The sequence below is a fragment of the Dromiciops gliroides genome, chromosome 4 (assembly GCF_019393635.1).
Source record: "Dromiciops gliroides isolate mDroGli1 chromosome 4, mDroGli1.pri, whole genome shotgun sequence".
Classification (NCBI taxonomy): domain Eukaryota; kingdom Metazoa; phylum Chordata; class Mammalia; order Microbiotheria; family Microbiotheriidae; genus Dromiciops; species Dromiciops gliroides.
The window spans coordinates 197,070,865-197,092,996 of NC_057864.1; the positions used below are offsets into that span (position 1 = coordinate 197,070,865).

General features: G+C 42.2%; 1 pseudogene; it reads right to left on the reverse strand.

Annotated features, from left to right (window-relative positions):
• Positions 1-15,590: 15,590 nt before the first annotated feature.
• Positions 15,591-16,471, reverse strand: LOC122725928 (annotated as a pseudogene).
• Positions 16,472-22,132: the final 5,661 nt, after the last annotated feature.

A 22,132-nucleotide genomic window follows, 5' to 3' on the forward strand; every position in this document is an offset into this window, starting at 1 on the left:
TTATTTTTTTTATTTATTGCTTATTAATTGTTCCATCAAGGAAACACCCCATGTTTCTTGACAAAACAAAGGGGGGAATGTAAAGAATTAATTGTTATTTGAGGTTTTTATGACCCCATCTTTTGGCTAGAATTTTTAAGAAACCTGGCACACACACTGGCCTGGGGCTCAAGTGCAGCACCTCCACAATGACCGGTGCTCCACCCACTGGTTGTAGCCGTCGCCATAGCATTGGCACCTCACATCATCACCACTCTCCGACCCCTACATGGGCCTGGCAAAATTATAACGACTGGAAGCCCAGTGAGGGCAGTTATGTGCCTGTCAGTCAGGGCTGCCAGTCAATTGGCTTGGGGCCGTGTGTGGTTAGACTGAGGTCTGCTGAGAAGGAGAAGGGAGGAGTTTCCCCATTCTAGATTGAAGCTGGAAAGCGACAGGATACAGCCGCGTGTTCTCAGCTGATCCCTGGGTGGTAGTGTTATTCAGGTCATATTGTTTCCCTTCTCCCATTTTTTTTCCTTTCCCTTAATTCTACTGATCTTGCTTGTGTTTTTAAGTTCGTTCTTGTTAATAAACCCTGTTCTGTTTTTTAGGGAGGCTGTTGGTCTCCTTCCTTGCCCCAGTATTGCAGTGAGCCACCTAGCTAACACTCCTCAATTAAAATTTGGCCCCTACAAATGGAATATTAAAACAATGTCAAAAGACTTTTAAAAAATAGAAGATGGGGCAGCTAGGTGGTGCAGTGGATAGAGCACTGGCCCTGGAGTCAGGAGGACCTGAGTTCAAATCTGGCCTCAGACACTTAACACTTACTAGCTGTGTGACCCTGGGCAAGTCACTTAACCCTAAATGCCTCACCAAAATAAAATAAATAAAAACAAATGTTGAATACTATCTCTACATGTAACTGGAAAATAATAAAATTTTTTTAAAAATAGAAGAAAGTACAAGGTATATTATAACAAAAACAATTGACCTGAAAAATAGATCATGGAGAAAAAATTCAAAAATTATTAAACTATATGAATATCATGACTAAAATATATATATATATATATATATCCTATTTCAAGAAATCTTTAAAGAAAATTGCCCAGAACTCTTAGAATCAGAGGGCAAAATGGAAATGGAAAGAGTCCACTAGTCACATCCTGAAAGAAACACCAAAATGGAGGGCAGCTAGGTGGCTCAGTGGATAAAGCACCAGTCTTGGATTCAGGAGGAACTGAGTTCAAATCTGGCCTCAGACACTTGACACTTACTAGCTGTGTGACCCTGGGCAAGTCACTTAACCCTCATTGCCCCACAAAAACAAAAAAACCAAAATGCCAAAATGAAACCTCCCAGGAACATCATAGCCAAAATCTATGGTTTCCAGCTCAAAGAAAAAAAATATTGCAAGCAGCCAGAAAGAAAGAATTCAAGTACCGAAGAGTCATAGTCAGGAACACACTCAATTTAGCAGCTACCACTTGAAAGGAGCAGAAAACTTATAACACAATATTCCAGAAGGCACAGGATATGCCAAGAATAATTTACCCACCAAAATTGAGTACAATGCTACAGAGAGAAAAATGAATTTTTAAAGAAATAGAGCACTTTCAAGCATTTCTAATGAAAAGATCAGCACTGCAGAGAAACTTTAAGGTTCAAACACAACAATGAAGAGAAAAACAGATAAATATGAATGAACAATGATAGGGGATTAAACAAGAATAAACTGCTTACATTCAAATATGGAGAGATGATAAATATATCTCCTCTGAATCCTATAATCATTGAGATTCATTCATATTAGGAGTCCAATTAGAAAAAGCCTGAGAATAGTTCTGTTATGTCTTGATGACCTTAAGAAAAGAATGAGGGGCAGCTAGGTGGTGCAGTGGATAGAGCACCAGCCCTGGAGTCAGGAGTACCTGAGTTCAAATCCAGCCTCAGACACTTGACACTTACTAGCTGTGTGACCCTGGGCAAGTCACTTAACCCCAATTGCCAAACTAAAAAACAAAAAAAGGAAAGAATGGAAAGAGAGGAGAAGAATACCTGCAGAGGTGGGGGAAAGTTTGGTTGGGGGGAAGGAAGAAAAGTTAGGAAAAATTATCTTACATAATCAGTAGACATCTGTACAAACAAGGAGGTGAGAGTGGGGGGAATGGCTGACACTTGAACCAAATTCTTATCCACACTGGTCAAAAGAAGGAGGAATACATATTCTTCACAGAATTGGGAATTCTGTGTGTACATTTTAATCTACCAGGAAATAGGAGAGGAAGAAAAAAAAAGAGGAGGGGGAATTAGAGGGTAGATTAAGGGAAGGATTAGTCCTAAACAAAATAAACTTTAAGGATGTCCAAAAAAAAATGTATAGCTCATTCTGAGGCATCTAAGAATGGGAATCTGAGAGTAAGCCCATAATTTAGGAAATAGCTGAACAAGTTACGGTATATAAATGTGACAGAGTACTATTGTGAACTCTTATCAGCATAATGACCAACCAGAATTCCAGAGGACTAATGGTGAAACATGCTTCCATTTTCTGATACAGAGATGAAAGATTCAGTATGCAGAATGAGACAAAAGTTTTTCTAGGACATTACCACTGTGGAAATTTGTTTTGATTGGCGTTACATGTAAGGTAATGGCTGTAGGCGTGTGGGTGTTCTAAATTGGGTGTGTGTGGGAGGTAGATTTTGACTGAGTAAAACAAATAATATTTGTTTAAACACTATAAACTCTGTTTAGTTTTTGAAACTCTTCCCAATTTAGCCCCATCCTACCTTTCCAACCTTGTTATACACTATTTTCCTTCCTGTACAGGTCTTCTTGCTATTTTTCAGATATCAAATCATCACCCATCTCTTTGCCTTTGCACTTGCCTAGTATCTGCTCTTTCCTCATTTCAGCCTCTTATAGTCCCTTGTTACCTTCAAAACTCAGCTAAAACCTCACCTTTTACAAGAAGTCTTTATTTATCTCCTCAGATATTCTTCCTCCAAATTACATTGTATTTATTTTGCACATATCTTATGTTTAATGTGATTGTACATATGTAACCTATATTAGATTGATTTCTGTCCTGGGGAGGAGGGAGGCAAGGAAGGGTAGGAGAAAAATTTGGAACTGAAAATCCTATGAAAACAAATGTTTGAAAACTATTTTGCACATATCTGAGTTTGACCACCAGGAATCTCACTTCTGGTAAAGGGCCTGATCCTCATTGAAGATGATGGCCAAGACCTATTATTTTATTTTTCTATTATTTTATTTTAGGTCTTTATCAGTAAGTGGGAAGGAACATTTTGCTTTTTGTTGAATAAACTTCTGGGATGTGCCATTAAATAGGTGAAACCAACCTGGAACAGGGCATTAAACAGTCTGAGGTCCTGGTTGGCTATAGATCATCAAGAATCTCAAGGCCAAATCTGCTCTGAAAAAAGCAGAGCCATCTCTGGTACTCTGAAACGCCAAGCAGAGTCCTTCAGCCCAAACAATTGGCAACCAAATGAGTTAATTCTTTGCCATCCAAAGAGCTCATTATGAATTTTACAGCAATTGTTAGGGGGGCCAAGATCTTTTAGATGTGCCGGCAGCATTCCTCTCTCAGTCTCCTTGCTGTGTTGGGGTTAGGGTCACTCCTAGTGTTTTTAGTTCTGTTTGCCCAGTTTTTGCTCCTCTCCCCAGCATGATTTCTGGTATCCTGTAGGGAGAATGGATCTGAACATCCAAGTTAATGTTATTTTTAGAAATAAGGATCATGCAAACCCAGCTTGCTGCATGGCCTGTTCAGGGAATGAAATCAGGGGGAAAACGACCACATTTTTCTTGAGTCCAAACTGGGGTAATATTGAGTGAAAGTACAATTCCTGAATCATTTCCCGACCTCTTCTGTCCATGTTGCCAAGATTGACCTTGGCTTGAATATAGGGATGGTAATTCCCTAATACATCTTCCCTTTGTCTGATGCTTCCCTACTTGTGCAATGATTAACTTGATTTCTGAATTTGCCTCATCCTCTGTTCTCTAGATCATCAAACAACGGAGATTGTATTTCTATAATTCATGCTGAGCTTACAGACCAGCTAGCAACAGGGTCATTTTTTAAAATGTGAACATTGGAAATAGACTATATGCAGGGTATATTTAAAATGTCACCTTGTAGCCGGTTGTACTAAATTTACTTCTGCAAAGGGAACTATCACAGCAGCAGGATCTACCCCATGCAAGGTGAGGCTAGTTTTTGGTTTTTTCCCCTTTGGCAACTTGGTCTAGAGAGTTGGACCTGGTATCCAGAAGATCTTATTTGAATCTTACCTCTGAGACTTACTGACTGTGTAACCCTGGGTAAGCAATTGAACATCTCTCAAATTCAATTTCCTCAAATGGATGGACAGCTAACCCTAACCCTAACCCTGGTTAGATATCTGGACCTGGACTCAGGAAGATCTGAGTTTAAGTCTCTCCTCAAATATTTCTAGCTATGTGAACTGAGCAAATAATTTAACCTCTTGGCTTCAGTTTTCTTATCCAAAAATTGTGAAAGTTGGGCTCAATGCCTTCTACAGCCCTTGCCAGCTCTATTCTTCTATGATCCTTAAAATAATATAACAATAATAGCTGTAATTTACTTGTTTTCAGTCCTGTCAGACTCTTCATGACCTCTTCCGGGAGAGGTTTCTTGGCAGAGATGTTGGAATGGTTTGCCATTTCATTCTCCAGGTCATTTAACAGATGAGGAAACTGAAGCAAATAGGGTTAAATGACTTGCCCAAGGTCACATAGCTATTAAGTGTCTGAGGCCAGATTTGAACTCATGAAGATGAGACTGATTTCTCTTTCCAAGCCTGGTGCTCTATCCTCTGTGCCACCTAACTATCTTTTGCTATGTGCCAGGAATTGTGCTAAGTGCTTTACAATTATTATCTTATTTGATCTTCATAACCTCTCAGGAGGTAAGTGCTATTATTATTCCCATTTTATACATGGGGAAACTGAAGCAAATTGAGGGGGGGGGGAGTTGTTTTGTTTTGTTTAAGTGATTTGCTCGCAGTTACACAGACAGCAAGTGTTTGGGTCTAAATTGGAACACAATTCTTCCAGACTCTAAGACCAGTGTACAATGGCACCACCTAGCTGTCCCAGAAGTACTGAAACCATCCCTGAGACTTCACTGGTAAAAAGGGCTAAGACTCGTAACTGATTGACATAGCTTCCTGGCAGCCACATTAGAGAGTCACTGGCTTCCCAGACCTGATCCTTGCCTCTGACTAATGCTACACCCAAGGCCAGTTCAGAGACAGAAAAGTTGCACTTGGCCAAATAAAGAGAGGTATTGTCACAAATATCCTTTCCATGCTATCTATCATTAAGTAAACCTCCTTTTGTTGACAGTTAATAGTGTACAAATGTCTTATTTTGTTCTATTCTCATGCCTGAATCCCTGGACTGGCCTGAATTAGGCCTGGCCCATAACAGAAATCAACATACCCGGATCCTTGAGCGTAAGCAAAATGTCTTATGATGTGAAATCAGGAAAGACTAGAGTGAATTAAGAGAAGTCAAAACTCACCAAAGCAAAAGTAGATTCTCTATGTAGGAGGTGGGGGCAACTCAGTGGCGCTACAGTGTATAGAGAGCCAGGCCTAGAATCAGGAAGACTCACCTTTATGAGTTCAAATCAAACCTCAGACAACTTATTAGTTGTATGACCCTGGGAAAGTCACTTAGCCCTGTTTGCCTCAGTTTCCTCATATGACACAGTTGAAACAACTAAACAACAATGTAGGAAGTGAGTCTTTGCATCTATTGATTAGGGTTGGATCAAATCACTGATGATCAAAGCTATTTCTTTGGGCTGACCTACATGTAAAACAATCTGGTTAATAAACCTAATCCTTACATATTAAATAAAGGAGGTCAATTGCAAAGGTAGCCTTTTCCTTTTTCTGAGGACAGACCCCAGAGCTGCGGAGCTCAGAATAAAACTAGGTCCCTCAGCGGACGGGATAGGATGTGGGTCCATAGACTCCCCCACACCAATTAGGAAGAGCTGCCAAGATTACCTTGTGGGTTGTATGCACTCTCATCCTCATGACCCAAGAGGACAGTTCCTGAACTCCAAATTTTGGAATCCATTGTTGTAGGATGAAGAGAGGGACCGACTTGAATAATCCCTCTTATCGACTCCAAGTTTAAGAGTTTATGGATAAAAAAAAAAAAAAGTAAGAGTTTATGGATCCATCTTTCTAAAGGGGATGGGGGCGGAGGAAGATCTGCTAATAGTATTAACAGTTTAAAAGAAGAGAATCACATATTTGGCCTTGTAACTGGAAGAGCTTCAAGGAACTAAATAATATAGAGAAGCAAAAGACTTGGCCTTCAACTCTTACAGTGAGTTTACTCAGACAACATAGATACAATGGGAAGGGAATGGTAGTGGTGGTGGTAGGACTGTTCTAACCACCCTGAGACTGTCTTCTTTTCAGTGGAGTCCCAGGCCCATGTTCACCCTAGAGTCCTGAGTCCTGTATGCATCCTTAGGGTGATGTTGAGGGCAAGAAGGATTGTTTTTCTAGGAATGTCAAATTGACTTCCCTTCCAAGAGGAGTATAAACCAAAGAATGGTGCTATAAGGTAAAGGTGGGACTTACTGGAGAGGGAGAATTACACTGATTGTTTACAGGTTCCCGTGAATCTTTTTTTTTCCCCACTGTGAATCTTTAATGTGTTTTCTACATTTCCTGTGGAGCCAAAGAAAGACTCTTCTGTACCCAATCACATCATGTGCCCTGTTGTCCTGAGGACTTGTGCAGTACAAGATCTGAGAATCCTTTTACCCACATTTGTAGAAGACCTTGACTGGCACTATATTCACTCAATAGAGATTTCTCAGAAGCTAACAAGCTAAAGAGATATCTGGTTATCCTCAAGATCAGGCCTGGTTGAGGGCAGCTGGGTGATGCCGTGGATAAATCACCAGCTCTGGATTCAGGAGGACCTGAGTTCAAATCTGACCTCAGATACTTGATACTAACTGTGTGACCATGGGCAAGTCACTTAACCCTCATTGCCCCCCCCCAAAAAAACATTAGGCCTAGTCCATGTGGCCCCCAAAACCAAAAGCCACCAGTTACAATGATTTTACAAAGTAAATATTGTACTTACTATTCTTGCTCTTAGACTATTGGAAATTCAAACCAGGAAGCCTTAGCAGACATAGAATTATAAAACCTGTAATATAAGGGAAATATGATAAAGTAGAAAAAGTCCAGACTGGGAATCAAAAGACCTGAATTCAAATTCTACTCTCTGCCAACAACTAGATTTCTCACCTTGAGCAAGTTGTTTTCTTGCCCATGGCTTCCATTGCCTTGGTAGTAAAATGAGGAAGTTGAACTACAAGTTCTCTGAATTCTAACATTTTATTACTGACCAAAACACTATGCCTTTGAGTGAACTTTCCATAGAGGACTTTCTTCTCTACAGTGCTTACCTATAGAAGATATCAATGAGTAATTTAAAAGTACCTAAAGTTAAGTATTTTGGATTTTGTTGAGACAGACAGACAGAGAATAATCATTTGGAATGTTTTCAAGAAATATGTTAAATTATATTTAAATACCATATTTTTATTAGAGTAGGGGGAAGAAAGAAAAAGTTAGAAAAGGGGGGTAAGGAATGGAGAGAGATAGAGGAGAAGAAAGAAAGCAGGTAAAAGAGGAAAAAGAAAGATGAATAAACTAAAAAATAATCACAGAGGAAGACATACATACAGGGCAGTGGAGAGGTAGAAGGAGGGAAGGAAGAAGGAGGGAGGCAGAGAGACCAGAATCTCAGACTAAGAAGAAGATATGGGGGCAGCTAGGTGGCCCAGTGGATAGAGGCTCTGGAGTCAAGAGGACCTGAGTTCAAATTCGGCCTCAGACACTTGACACTTACTAGCTGTGTGAGCCTGGGCAAGTCACTTAACCCCAATTGCCTCACCAAAAAAAAAAAAAAAAAGATATGGCTATTAGTTCTGGCTCTGTCACTTACAAGTCATGATACCTTAGGCAAATCACTTAACCAGCTTTGACTTTATTTTCCCTTTCTGCAAAATGACCATCTTATTTGATCAGCATATTATCTCCTTTCTAACTCTAATATCTAGGATGCTATAACATATGCTATAATATGGAACCCTTGGGAGTGTATACATCAGTAGATTTCACTGTCTCTATTAAGGCATTCTCGATGCCAAACAGAAATGCTGCAGCTAAATTTAACATCTGCTCTGAGGACCTGATTCCTCTTCTGGCTGCATTGAGAAGTAATAGTGCATCTGCAAAGCTTCCCCATCACCTTGCAATGTTCTTTTCTGCACTGCTGCTTGAGTGGAGATGGGGGAGGAGGAGACTTTGAGGGAGATGCTTTGGGGAACAGTGACAATAGTTCCCATTTTTATAACATTTTTAGATTTTAAAAAAGTATTTTTAAAAATTTAGCATTTAACCATATATGTAATCCCTGATGTAGAGTTATAAGTTGACTGGGTTGAATTTGGGGAGCTTTTTATAAGTCATATCCTTGGTTCATGCCTCTACCCCAAATTCCAGAAGCCTCAGAATTTATATCATTCTGTTCCTACCCAGTTTTGCTCTGAAAATATCAAATGCTTGTTAATTGATATTACAATTTAATTCCAGGTGAACTCTTGAATTAACTATACATATCAGATATGGGACAGCCTTTATTTTACCCCTTCATTAAGAAAGCCAAAAAACCTACAAATGACTGACAGGAGCCCAATAAACACATAAAACATCCCTTTCTGAAGGGGATCTACCATTACCCTGTGATCAAAAATCCCCTGGAAGAGAAATGGACTTGGGATTGCCAAAGAAACAACCCTTTCCCATCAGACATGTACCATCTGAATAATTTATAGCTGTTGAAGCCTTAACGCAGTACTTTGCTTTAGCAACTTAACCAAGACAGTCTTTATTACTTATAGCTGCAAGGGAGGAAGCATTTAAAACACAGACTTTTGAAGAGGGAAGTCCTCCTTCAGAGTTAGAGCAGAGCTGAACTTTCATAATCTTTGAGAAGATTTTTAAAAATAAAATTAGAGGGGCAACTAGTTGGCACAGTGGATAAAGCACCAGCCCTGGATTCAGGAGGACCTGAGTTCAAATCCGGCCTCAGACACTTGACACTTACTAGCTGTGTGACCCTGGGCAAGTCACTTAACCCCCACTGCCCTGCAAAAAAAATTAAATAAATAAAATAAAATTAGAGTGGCATAAAGCTAGCTTGAAGACAGAGGTACAAAATTAGGGGATTGATATGATACTAGGTCAGTCAATGAGACTTTGCTGCTAAGTGGGGATGTAACAACCCCTGAAGCTGCTCCCCAAATTTGTACTCACAGTCTCAGGTTGGGTCAGGGTAGTAACTACTCTTGGGTTCTTTAGGTAACCCTATGGGTAGCTACTCCTAATAATACAGCTCCTGAGCCCCCACTGCTGTGTTTACCATTGATAGTCAACCAATGGGGGCAGCTAGGTGGCATAGTGGATAAAACACTGGCCCTGGATTCAGGAGGACCTGAGTTCAAATCTGGCCTCAGACACTTGACACTTACTAGCTGTGTGACTCTGGGCAAATCACTTAACCCCAATTGCCTCACCAAAAAAAAAAAAATAATAATAATAAAATAAAAGATAGTCAACCAATAACTGATATAGTGAAACGAGCAGAATCAGGACAATTTATACAATAATAACAATGTAAAAAGAAAAACAACTTTGAAAGACTTGAGAACTTAAAGACTTCAGAATTCTGATCAATGCAGTGAATGAATTGTGATTCCAGAGTACCAATGAGGTTCTACCAACAACCTCCTGGCATAAAAGGGATGTTCTCAAGTTACAGAATAAGACATACATTTCTGGACATGGTCAATGTGGGAATTTGTTTTGTTTGATAATACATATTTGTCAAAAGTTTTGGTTTTCTTTTTTTCTTTTTCTTTTCCAGTGCAGATGGTAGGTGGTGATAGTGAGAAGAGGGTCTAGGGATATGGTTGGCTAAGAAAGAAGGAGGAGGAGGAAGAAGAGAAGAAGAAAATAGTGTCATTAAAACATTTTTTTAATTACAGAAGATCACACCCCCAAAAGGAACTTTCCATTGTCAGGAAGGCCATAAGGAATCATGGACAAGCAGTACAGCTTTGAAAGTTATGTATTGGGGCAGCTAGGTGGTGTAGTGGATAGAGTAGTGGCCCTGGAGTCAGGCAGACCTGAGTTCAAATCCAGCCTCAGACACTTGACACTTACTAGCTGTGTGACCCTGGGCAAGTCACTTAACCCCAATTGCCTCACCAAAAAAAAAAAAAAAAAAGAAAGAAAGAAAGTTATGTACTGAATTTATTATGTACTTAAAGAGAAAAGCAAATTCTACATGATGGTGAGTCTCAGCTTCATATAAGATCTTCTGTTCTGTTGATCATTTTTCAGTAGTGGCAGACTATAACCCTGTTTGAGGTTTTATTGGCAAAAATACTGGGGTGGTTTGCTATTTCCTTCTCCAGCTCATTTTACACATGAGGAAACTGAGTCAAGCAGGGTTAAATGACTTGCCCAGAGTTACACAGTAAGTGTGTGAGGCCAGATTTGAACTCAAATCTTCCTGATTTCAGGCCTGGGGCTCTATTCATTGTACCCCCTAGCCACCCCTTTTCCTGTTCTATTATATATAAATAAATACTCATTTTATTTGGCATTTGTTTGGTTCAAAAATTTTAAAATAAAAACAAGCAAAAAAACTACTAATCAGCTTCTAGACAACTTTTAGCAAAGATATTTATTAAGATAGTATAGTAAGAACAGTTGGTATTGTCACGGGGTCCTTAGGTATTCCTCTGTAAAGAATTACACTCTCACACACAATGCAATTAGAATAAAATAGTTTTTTATTTGGGTACTGGAGAAAATGACTGAGAGCGAAGTCAAAGACTTCCCTTCAGGGGAAGGACATAGCTTAGAAACATTCTCCTCCTAGAATGGAAGAAAGGACAAAGCTTTTATAGAAGATAGATGTGGTAACCACCTGACAATGGAAAGTTCCTTTTGGGGGTGGGATGGGAAAAACTTCAATGAGGGGTGGGGTAGGAAAGGCTTCTGGAATTATCTCTGTTCCCTGGATCTGCTCCAGGTCTATAGAATATTATCTCCCCTTACTTCTTAGGTGTGTCCCTTCTGCTATCTAGTTGGCCAAGCTAAACTTCAATAGTCCCTTAATTTCTTTATTTATCTTAACCCCCATGTCAGTATGAAACATTCAATTCATGGGAAAAGTGAGTTAAAACTTATAGTATAGAACTTATAGTCTGATAGTGAGACACAGATATAATGAACATGTGTGGTGAGGGGTAACTCACAACTTCTGGTATTGGAAGTACCTTCTCCCTTCATAGAATCATTACACAGCTCTCCTGGGGTGTATCTCTGTGCTAGATGGGCCATTGGATATGCTTCTTTTTTGAGGCTATAGTTAACACTTCTCTCTACCATGAGGGATAACAATCACTAAAGCTCCTCCTTCCTCTAATGATTGTCATTCTGTATCCTGACCTGTCACTCCAGATGCTTCTGATGTAGGAAGTGTGAGGAAATGGGGATTGGTCTCCTCTCAATCCAGACCTGTTTGAGGAAAAAGGTATCCTTCTCCTCCCTGCCCCCCCACCCCCAACAAAATCACATGGTTCAGCGAAACCCTGGGCTGGTTGCAATTAAGTCTGCTCCTGAGCTGTGTCCATATAAGGGAGGAATTGAAGAATTGTTCCCTGTATCACCTCCCCCATTGGCTAAGAAATATTGTGTTCTGATTAGCTAGTTTTTGTGTGTGTATTGTAACCCTTGAATAATCAGACAAATGATGAAAAAACATGTACGGTCTAAAATTCTAGCTGTGATGTCTAAAATATAATGAGTGGTTGCCTTAAATTAGAAGCTTTAGCAAGAGTTTAAGTCTTTTAAGTATTTATTAATGTATATTAGAAGTTAGTGAAGAGAGAGAGAGAGAGAGAGAGAGAGAGAGGTAAAACAACCTTCATCTAGCTAAGAACCAGCATCCATCCTCCCACCAAGTTCCAAGTCCAGAACTGAAAGACCCTCACTTCTCCCCAGCTTCTCCCAGAAGCCTCCTGTGAAACAGAAAACAGGACCATCCACACACACAGCTCCAAGCTAATTGGCTGGTAGTTCTGATTGACATGACCCACAGGCAGCAGACATCACTTCATGATGCCAATCTGACCTTTGAAACCTCCAGAGTTCAACTCACACTTTCTCCTCATGGTGGAGCTTCCCTGCAATATCTTTCTCAGCAGGTTGGTAGTGCTCTGATTCTCACAAAGGGGAGGGTCCATTTGCATTAGGGAGTAGGGGATAAAACAGGCCTGTGAGTCTCCATTTTTGGTCACCCACCAGCTGCACACTGGGTGGCCCATTCTCACGAAAATGACAATAAATGAGACTTTGACACATCACCACCACTGAATTCCAGAAAATTATTGTTGGAGTAATTTGCCTCACAATTTGGAGGCCCCACCAAGATTTACTATGATTTGAAAGGAGCTTCTGGCTTCTGGGTCCTAGCACTCTTTCGACAGGACGTCTCGCTGAACTATTTTCAGTAGTCATATGGACGCGGGAGCTTGGAGGCCAGTAACACAACTCCTGATGAACAGGGGAGGAACTACAGTGGGTGGAGATGTCGCAAACTTATAAGGATTAAGTGAGCTCAAGGGGTAAGAATTTCAGGGAGGAATTTCAAGCCACTTAAGTCTGTGTGCACAGATCCCACAGGAGGAAAGGGCTGTTGAGTACTTCCTGGATGGTTAAGAAAACAGGGGAGCAGGGAGATTGAGGCAAAACCCTGGTGAGGTCAAGCAGTTCACGTCTGTAGGCCTGTAGGCTCTTTGTAATAGCCAAGCAGTTTGAGTCTGTAGACTGGGTGGTTAAGAAAGCCAGGTTTCTAGGTAAAACTCTGGCTGGGGACAGTCAGTTCAAGTCCAAAGCCCAGGTTTATATTATAGGGACCCCCCCCCTCCCAAATTAGAAAAGTCACTAAGGACGGTATTGAAGGAACTGAGTAAGAGTGGCCTCTTAAGAAATCCCTTGGGGCAGTTAGATGGCACAGTGGATAGAGCACTGGCCCTGGAATCAGGAGTACCTGAGTTCAAATCTGGCTTCAGATGCTTGACACTTACTAGCTGTGTGACCCTGGGCAAGTCACTTAACCCCAATTGCTTCACCAAAAAAAAAAGAAATCCCTAAAAAGGACAAGCCCATTTTAGGGAGCAGATCAAGTGAGCAGAAAGAAATTGAACCCTTTTTGTACTGACAGTAAAATGTGTTCTGTGCTTTAAGTGTTTGTCTGCAATTGTCAGGGAAGAACCAGAAAGTGATTGAAATGGGATAAAATATTTTGGGATAAATGAATTTTTAATTTGGGTATAATACTCTGGTGTGGGTGGGGTTGCCTGCGCCTATGGAGGGGCTCTGGAGTGCATTGGGCACTGTCACAAACTGTCGGAGTTGGGAGTGTTTGTGTCTCATGTGTATTTTGATGTGTTCAAGTTTCTGTCAAAAATGTAAGTTTGTACTTGGAATTTAGAAGCCCATGCTGTGGCTAGATTGAGGAAGTGGGAGAGGGGAAGAAAGAAATTTGTTGCTCTAGCATTGTCTTACAAACTAATTAGAAAACTGAATGTAGCATTAGTTATTAACTTAAACCAACAAAAGAAAAGAAATCATTCAAAAACGTCAGTGAATTTGATTTCGCCATCTAGTTAAGAAATTTGGGGATTCCTACAAACTAAAGTCAAGTAAAATCTGTTAAAATATAAAATGCTTGGAATAAATAGTTCTTGAGTGAATTAATACTAAGATGAAATTATCAATTGAGATTCTGTAGGAATTGAATCAATTCTGGTCTCATTTTAAAGTTAAAATTATTATTATGATGCTCTATCAGGAAATTTGAATTTGTAACATGTAAAAGAAAAGTGCCTAACAGTTAATAGTTCATTGTATTAGAGATATTATCAGAACGTAGGTAATAGTGGTTTTCTGTGAAGTGGGCAAGTGCCAAGGGTGGAGAGAGAGGGTGCTGTTGAGAAGGCAGTCCCCAGATGGGTAGAACTGAGCACCACGTGAAGCCACTGAGTGACGCTCATAATGAATTTTGTTCATTAGAGGCAGGATTTGACTTTAGGTATGTGATATTTAAAATCTAAATGTGTGGTTGCCTTAAATTAGAAGCTTTAGCACCAATCTTTGTGCATTGAGCATTTATTAAAGCATACCAGGTATTCATGTGGAGTTCAGAAAGTTAAGAAAAGGCCTATGTATCCCAGAGTTCCAGCCTGGTCGGGTTCTTCCTCAAGTCCTCTGCCACGAGCCTGCTTCAACCATGAACTCTCCTCAAACTGAATGTGGAAGCTTTTTATCGGTCCAGAGCATAGGAGGTCCTTTACACACCGCTTCAGGCTGATTGGTTAACATCATCCAAATCCATTGGTTCACTGGACTTGAAGGTGGTCTCAAGTTAAGTTCAAAGTCTTTAGCTCCTGAGAACAATACCTTCTTAAGGGCTAGCCAGGTGTGCATACAATCTAGTTAACTTGAAGTAGGCTAATCAGCAGTCAATCACTTTCACTTAATTCAATAAGTTTAGATTAATCTCCAGGTGGGCCTTTGAATATCTGCTAAATCCCATTATTTTATCACAGGTATTCCCATGTATCCTGTTCCCTGCCCTATTCCCACTTACAAAGTTGTACCTGGCAAAGTGTTCTATTTATAGGGGAGATTCTGAGTGGGTATCATGGCCCCAGGAACTAAGAGAATTAGGGAAACCTTTGGCCCCTTGGCTCAGGAAATGGACTGGAAAGGTCTCAGCCCCCCATTCAGAAGGACTGAAAGGTTATGGAGAGTGGGGGCACCATTCCCCTGCCCAAAGGCCCTGCTCTTGCTGCCAGGAGCAGACTTGGCAATCTGGGCCATTGGGCTAGAGTTTTGGATGATGAGCTGGAGGCTGAGTAAACCAAATACAATTTTTTTTTAACTTCTTGAGCTCCTTCAAGAGGGTTTCAATGGGGCAGCTAGATGGCGCAGCGGATAGAGCACAGGCCCTGGAGTCAGGAGTACCTGAGTTCAAATCCGGCCTCAGACACTTAACACTTACTAGCTGTGTGACCCTGGGCAAGTCACTTAACCCCAATTGCCTCACTAAAAAAAAAAAAAAAAAAGAGGGCTTCAATATATTCAGCAAAAAAACAAAACAAAAAAAACCCAAATCAATGTATTCAGCAATGACAGCAGCTACAAGTTTTTTTTAATAAAATTACCACTCCAAAATGGGAAAAAGTCTCATAAAAGAATAGAAAATAGTGTCTCATCTCTTTTCCAAGTTAACCTCAAATGAAAAAAAATCAACGTGTAGAACTGGGTCTTTGGTTTTGTTTTGTGACTGTTCAATATAGTAACTGGTGTGGTTTTCTTGATATGTTGTAGAATCTTTAAGGATGTAGAACTTCAGTCAGTCAATCAAACAAGCAAGATGGCATTTATGCATCCATTATTTTCTGGATTGTTGGTAACCTTTCCATATTTTCCCCATATAACTTTGCCTCCTTGTGTCACAAGGCCCACCTCACTCACATTCACTTCAATGACAGTCCCTTTGGTAATAACACCCAAAGTTGTATATAGTGGGGAGGAAGAATTCTTCTTCATACCAAGTATGGGTAGGCAAAAAGTGGCTTTAAGTTCCGGATGAGTTACATGAGCCTTCTTAAAACCCAAACCCATTGGCCTAATAAATCTTTCATATTTTGGTGGTTTTCAAGTAAAGCCATCCCCAACAAAGCAGACTTTAGTAACCATTCTTTTCCAAGCCTTCTTCTTTCTCTTTCCTTTACAGATAACCTTTAACACTTCTGTTTCTCCCTGGGCAGGAACTTTTGGCAGGGGCACTTCCCATTTACCAGCTTTCTCTTTTGGTTTCTGTTTAATCATGTTGGAAAGGACTTTGGCATGGGATTGTCCCTCTCTGTCCAGCAGATATATAGGCACTGCTCCTTGAGGAGTTTTTTCATCATTCTTTTTTTTTTTTTTAGTGAGACAATTGGGGTTAAGTGACTTGCCCAGGGTCACACAGCTAGTAAGTGTTAAGTGCCTGAGGCCGGATTTGAACTCAGGTACTCCTGACTCCAGGGCCGGTGCTTTATCCACTGTGATACCTAGCTGCCCCTGCATGATGCTGCTTATAGTAGAGTTTGGCCTTTAGACCAATCTTTTTTTTTTTTTTTTGCTTTCTTTGAACATTCATGAGCCTCTCATCTTTCCTTCTTTCTCTTTTTCTCAAGGTAATCCAAGTGGTAGCCATACTGTTTTCAGTGTAACTCTATGTATTCATTCTGTGGCATGTTGACGGCTGGGGGCCCATTGAAGAGCCACAGAAAATGTTTTCAAACTTCAGACCTCCTGCCATTACTGACTGACTTCTCACAAGCTGGAAAAGAAAAAGCCAAATGCAATTATTTTTAAAGCGAGTGAAGGAGGCAGCTTCAGAGAAAACAGCCTTCCAGAGGCATGGGCTTTACCAGGGGCAGTTGGTCCCAGCTCTGTTTCCCTCCTGGGTTCCCTGGGAAGATGTATCATGTGATCTCAGTGATCTCCAGAGCAGCTGGTTTCTTTGCCCAACCTCTGCACCATTGTCCTTGGGTTTCTTTTTCCCTTCCAAACTATTCCTCCTCTCCTTGTCTGAAAGATTTGCTCCTGTCTCCCCTTCTGGATGCCAGGCCTTGTTGGAGCCTAGGATAGACTCTCCCCATCTTCTTGCTTTGTGCAAACATGTCTTATTTCTGGTGATTTCAACTCTTCTTTCCTCCTGAGCCATTAGGTCTTTTTCTTTTTTTTAAACATCTAGTATTCTTTTTTGTTTGTTTGTTTGATTGTTTTTTTTTGTTTTTTGTAAGGCAATTGGGGTTAAGTGACTTGCCCAGGGTCACACAGCTAGTAAGTGTCAAGTGTCTAAGGCTGGATTTGAACTCAGGTACTCCTGAATCCAGGGCTGGTGCTTTATCCACTGCACCACCTAGCCGCCCCCATTAGGTCTTTTTCATGGGACAACTTGTTTCCCTTTGAATGGGGTTTTGTCCACCACCAAGTAGTCAGTGTATTCTCAGTTCTCCAGGCAGCAAGAGCTGGGGCTGGGGTGTGGGATTTGGAGCTAGTAAGAACCTTTTACTTTCTTTCTTTCTTTTATTTTTGGGTGAGGCAATTGGGGTTAAGTGACTTGCCCAGGGTCACACAGCTAGTAAGTGTTAAGTGTCTGAGGCTGGATTTGAACTCAGGTACTCCTGACTCCAGGGCCGGTGCTCTATCCACTGCACCATCTAGCTGCCCCTTCACAGTCAATTTTGACCCCTAATTTCAGCCCATATCAATATAAACTCAGGTCCTCCTGAATCCAGGGCTGGTGCTCTATCCACTGTGCCACCTAGCTGCCCTGAACATTTTACTTTCAAACTCTGTCTTTGGTTTCCTTACTTAGGGCTTAAGGGCTTAGCAAGGTTGGAAAATCATCTACTTGGTTGAGTCTGGCCACCTTTTGGGATAGATCTCTGGAGGGACATGAAATCTGGTGTTGTATGGGTGTTGGATATGGTGGAGATTAATTGTTGGTTGAAGTGTCTCCTTGTGCTGTCAGGGTTGAGAGTGAGCCACACCCTCTTGTCCTTCAGTCACATTCTTTGTGGGCCATGAGGGGCCTTGGGATGGAGGGGCTGCTGTGGGGAGGAGAGAAGGCCAGTGACTTGCTATCTGATGGGTGGAATGGGAGGTCCTGCCTCCTTGGAAAAGGGAAGGAGATGGATTTTTGCAGGGGTATTGTGGTGATGATATTTTGCAGAGTGTTACCATTGGTTGTTTTGGGTCCACAGTCAATTTTATTTGAACCAAGATGTGGTCTTGATGTAGGAGGCAAAAAGGGGTTAATAGAAAAACCTAAGATCCAAGCTCTAATTCAGATATTAGCTCCAAAAGGAAGTTAGATCCCAGTTAATGGATAACTTATGCTAGGTTCTCATATCCACATAATTCAGTGCCCATAATGGGAACAGAGCGAGAGAGGCCATGATGACCTTAGACTAAATGACAAGGGCATAAAAATTCTAATGAAAAATGGAGACATTTTGAAACTAGTCATAGGACCCAGAAAGAGACATGCGCAGAAAAGGCCAACTTTGTCCCCAGATTCACCTTATGACATGTAAACCCCCAAAACACACCTCCACTGACAAAGATACCCACCTAGGGGGTTGGCTTAGGACCCCAGGAACTCCAAATTAGGATAAGACCTCCCTTGTAACACCCCTAGGTGGAGAATATTATAATGAGAAGGACAGGCCCTCCCCTGTACCTCCCCAAAATGGAGATTATTATAATGAGACTGATAATCAATTTATCCATACTATAAATATGTCTTTCCTTTCCTTATTTGAGAGATACCTTTCCACTATTCTGGTTCTCTCTCTGTGGTCACCCACAGCATTGCAATAAAACTGGGAAACTGAGTCACTGAGTCTTGTAATTCTTTTGGGACAACTCACAATCAATCTGACCCCAAATTCTATTCTATCCGGATTATTGTGGTGGATTGGAACTTGACATCGGAGGGATTTGGCTTTGAGAGACCTGCTGGTTGTGTGACCTCAGGACGGTTCTATATGTTTCAGTTTACTTTTCTGTAATAAAGCTTACCTCCCAGGGTTGTGAGGATCACAGTGTAGACTGCTTAGCCAGGGCAAGTGATATATAAATGAAAGTATATGATATAGTGGGAAATGGGGTACGGGTTGGGGTTGGGGTTCTTGGGAATTCCTCTTTAAAGAATTACACCCTCTTGCACACAAAACATAGTTAGAACAAGGTGATAGTTTATTTAGGAGCAAGGGAAGGGAAGGGTGGGGGGAGGGAAACCATGAAAGAAATCCTTAGACTTTCCATGGGGAGATTTGGCATAAAGCACATGGCTCAGAGGTACCAAATCTCCTCGAACAGGAGACCGGAAGGTACTTTTATAGAGGACTGATGGGGGTGGACCATCTGCCCATGAAAAGTTCCTTTAGTGAGAGAGGACCATCCCCCACTGGTGGTAGCTGGGGGAATTGGGTGAGCAGTGGAGGACCATTCCCCACTGGTAGTGACTAAAGGAATTGGGTGAGGGGTGGCTACGGATCCCTCTTCAGGACACAAAGGCCGAAGCCACACCCAAACTTATCTCCCCAGGATAAGGGAGACCGGAATGAAGGGTAGGAATCCCAAGCTAGCTCAGTCCGATTTGGTTCCTCTAGGCCTTATCCGTCCTCTGGTTTAGTTTCTCAAGGAGAAGATTCCTCGGTGTGCCCCAGAGAAATTCTGGGGTGCTCTGCGCCCCATGACATTCCCCACTTCTCTATATATAAGGAAAGGGGACGAAGATTCTTCTGAAACTGCTTCATGCTGACCGGGGGTCGAAGAAATCACGGCGCAAGGGAGGGGGAGGGGAGAGAAGTGGAGAAGGCCTGGAGTGCGTGGAGTTGTGTGGGGCCCAGAGAGTCCAGAGGCAACACATAGGCACAGTGTCACGAATCCTTGAGCCTAGACGGAACAGACTTAAACAAAAAATTAAAACTGACCAGAGCAAAAGGAAAAGGAACTTTATCAGATCAGGAGTCAAGTGGGACCTTTTTGCAGGACAGGGTGTGGCCTGCTTTACAGGAGGGAGTTCAAGCCTAATTCTGTGATAGGCAGTGTCTGTCTACATTAAGGGTCCTTTTATCCCATCCCCACTTTGTGCCTTGATTGTATGCTAGGACCTGAACCAGAGAGTAAGACAGAGGTCGCCCCAAAACCATTCCTAGGCTTGCCTCCTATATCCAGCTTGGCCATAGGCCTGACACGATGCTGGTCAGGAGAGCAAGCTGCAGAGCCCTGGATTTTTGCTAAGCCGATCTCTCGGGTGCTGCCCTGGGGACAAAGAGGTAGGAGAGCTGACCTCACCTTCGTGCGGCGTCCCCCACTTCTGTGTTCCGGTTTACTGCAGCTGCCAGAATCTCGGCCAGCCAGAGTTCTGCTGGTAGCAGATGTGGTGATGGCTGCTGCTATTATATGAGCTTGGTCTATGGAGCAGGCACGAGCCATCTTTTCTCTCTCTTTGGCTACTGCAAGGTCCCTGTTATTAAAAATCTTAAAAGCAATGTCAAGGAGTTGTGAGGATGGGATCTGGGGACCCCAGTCTAACTTCTGGAGCTCTCTCCTAATGTCAGGAGCAGACTGGCTGATAAAATGAATATTGAGGACAGTAATTCCTACATCTCTTTGGGGGTCTAGGTTAGTATATTTCTTCAGAGAGTCTGCTAAGCGGCTCATGAAGACAGCAGGATTTTCATCAGACCCCTGTGTTATCTCCCTCACCTTTCCATAATTGACTTGTTTCTTAACCCCCCTTCTCATTCCCTCAACTAGGCAGGTGATCATGTGATTTCTACGAGCTCTGTCTTCCCTGTTATCATAGTTCCATCTCGGTTCTATGACCGGGACAGCTGTAAAACCAGGGACCCCAACCCAATTTCCAACCTGCGAGTGTTCATCCCCAACTTGTACCGCCAGGTCCCAAATCTGTTTTTTTTCGTCAGGGGTACAACAGCTGGCAAGAATAATTTGCAAATCGGTCCAGGAAAGGTCAAACTCCAGTGTCACAGACTTAAAGCCATCTATGAACTTTGTGGGGTTCTCTGAGTAACTCCCCAATTTCTCTTTAATCTGAGATAACCTGCTTATAGAAAAAGGGGCACGCCTTAATGTTGTGCCCTTCCCAATGGGAAATTCCCTTAATGGAAGCAGGGAAGCAGTGGGAGACACTGGTAAAGACCTGGGTTGGGGAGATAGCTCAGGTGGAGACAGAGGATTGGGCGCAGGGCCCAGTGGGGGAGGGGTGACAGCCTTTGGCTGTGGAGTAGGTGGGGGAGGGGAAACAATCTTTGGCTGCAGCATGGGTGGAGATGGGGAAAGGGAGATAGCCGTAGGTGACTGCAGATTAAGTAAAGCAGATGGGGTCGGCTGAATGGAAAAAACAGGAGAAATGGGAACATATTGGAGTTCCCCCCGATTGTAAATGGGGTAGAGCAGGATAGAGGGAGACTGATATCCACTCCCCGTGTGGCACAGGGAATTGGTTCTGAGATCAGCCGATGGGCAAGGAGAGGTCTCAGTCATAGAGTGATATGACTGTGGTTGACCCATAGGTACGGAAGCAGGCGGAGAAGGAGTGGAATGAGAAACAGGTAGGGAATGAGTTTGAGGAGGAGGGGAGGCTGAGGTCTCAGAGTAGGTGCCTGAAGGGTTAGCTAATTGCTTGGGCTTTTGGTGATTCTCAACCGGCAAGGAGACCTCATCCTTCCCCTTTGACTTCTGGCTCAAACTCATAAAAGCCGATACGTATGGAATCTCTGTCCATCTCCCTTCACGCTTGCAAAACTTGTCCAATTGCAAGATGGTATTATAATTAAGGGTGCCGTGTACAGGCCAATTTCCTTCACTTCCTAGAGGATAATGTGGCCATAAATTGTTACAAAAATGTATCATACATCTCTTTCTTAGGTTTTTAAGTTCCAGTCTAGTCCAATCTCTTAGGATGCACCCCAGAGGTGAATTTTTCGGAACACTCCCTTTCTGTCCCATAACTACTGTCTAAGGAGAATAGTCTGAACCAAGAGCAGAGAGCTGGTAAGGGATAGACACATAAGCATAAATGTTCTTACCCAGAAACGTGTAGTCTGAGAGTCCGAGCGTGGTTTGGACATCTAGGAGTCCCAGGCTGCTCTCTGCTATCCTGCAGACACCGACCGTCTCTACCTCTCTGTGACTCAAACGGGAGGTTGAGTCCGGTGGGAGAGGGAGAAGAGAAACCCAGAAGGTAGGGCCTTACCTCCAGGTTCTGTGCCAAGTGTGGTCCAGACGTCTGTTTGAGCTTTCAGCGAGGGAGGGAGACTCAGGCTGCCCTCCACTGTCGCGTGCGAAAGCTGACCCTCTCTCTACCTCTC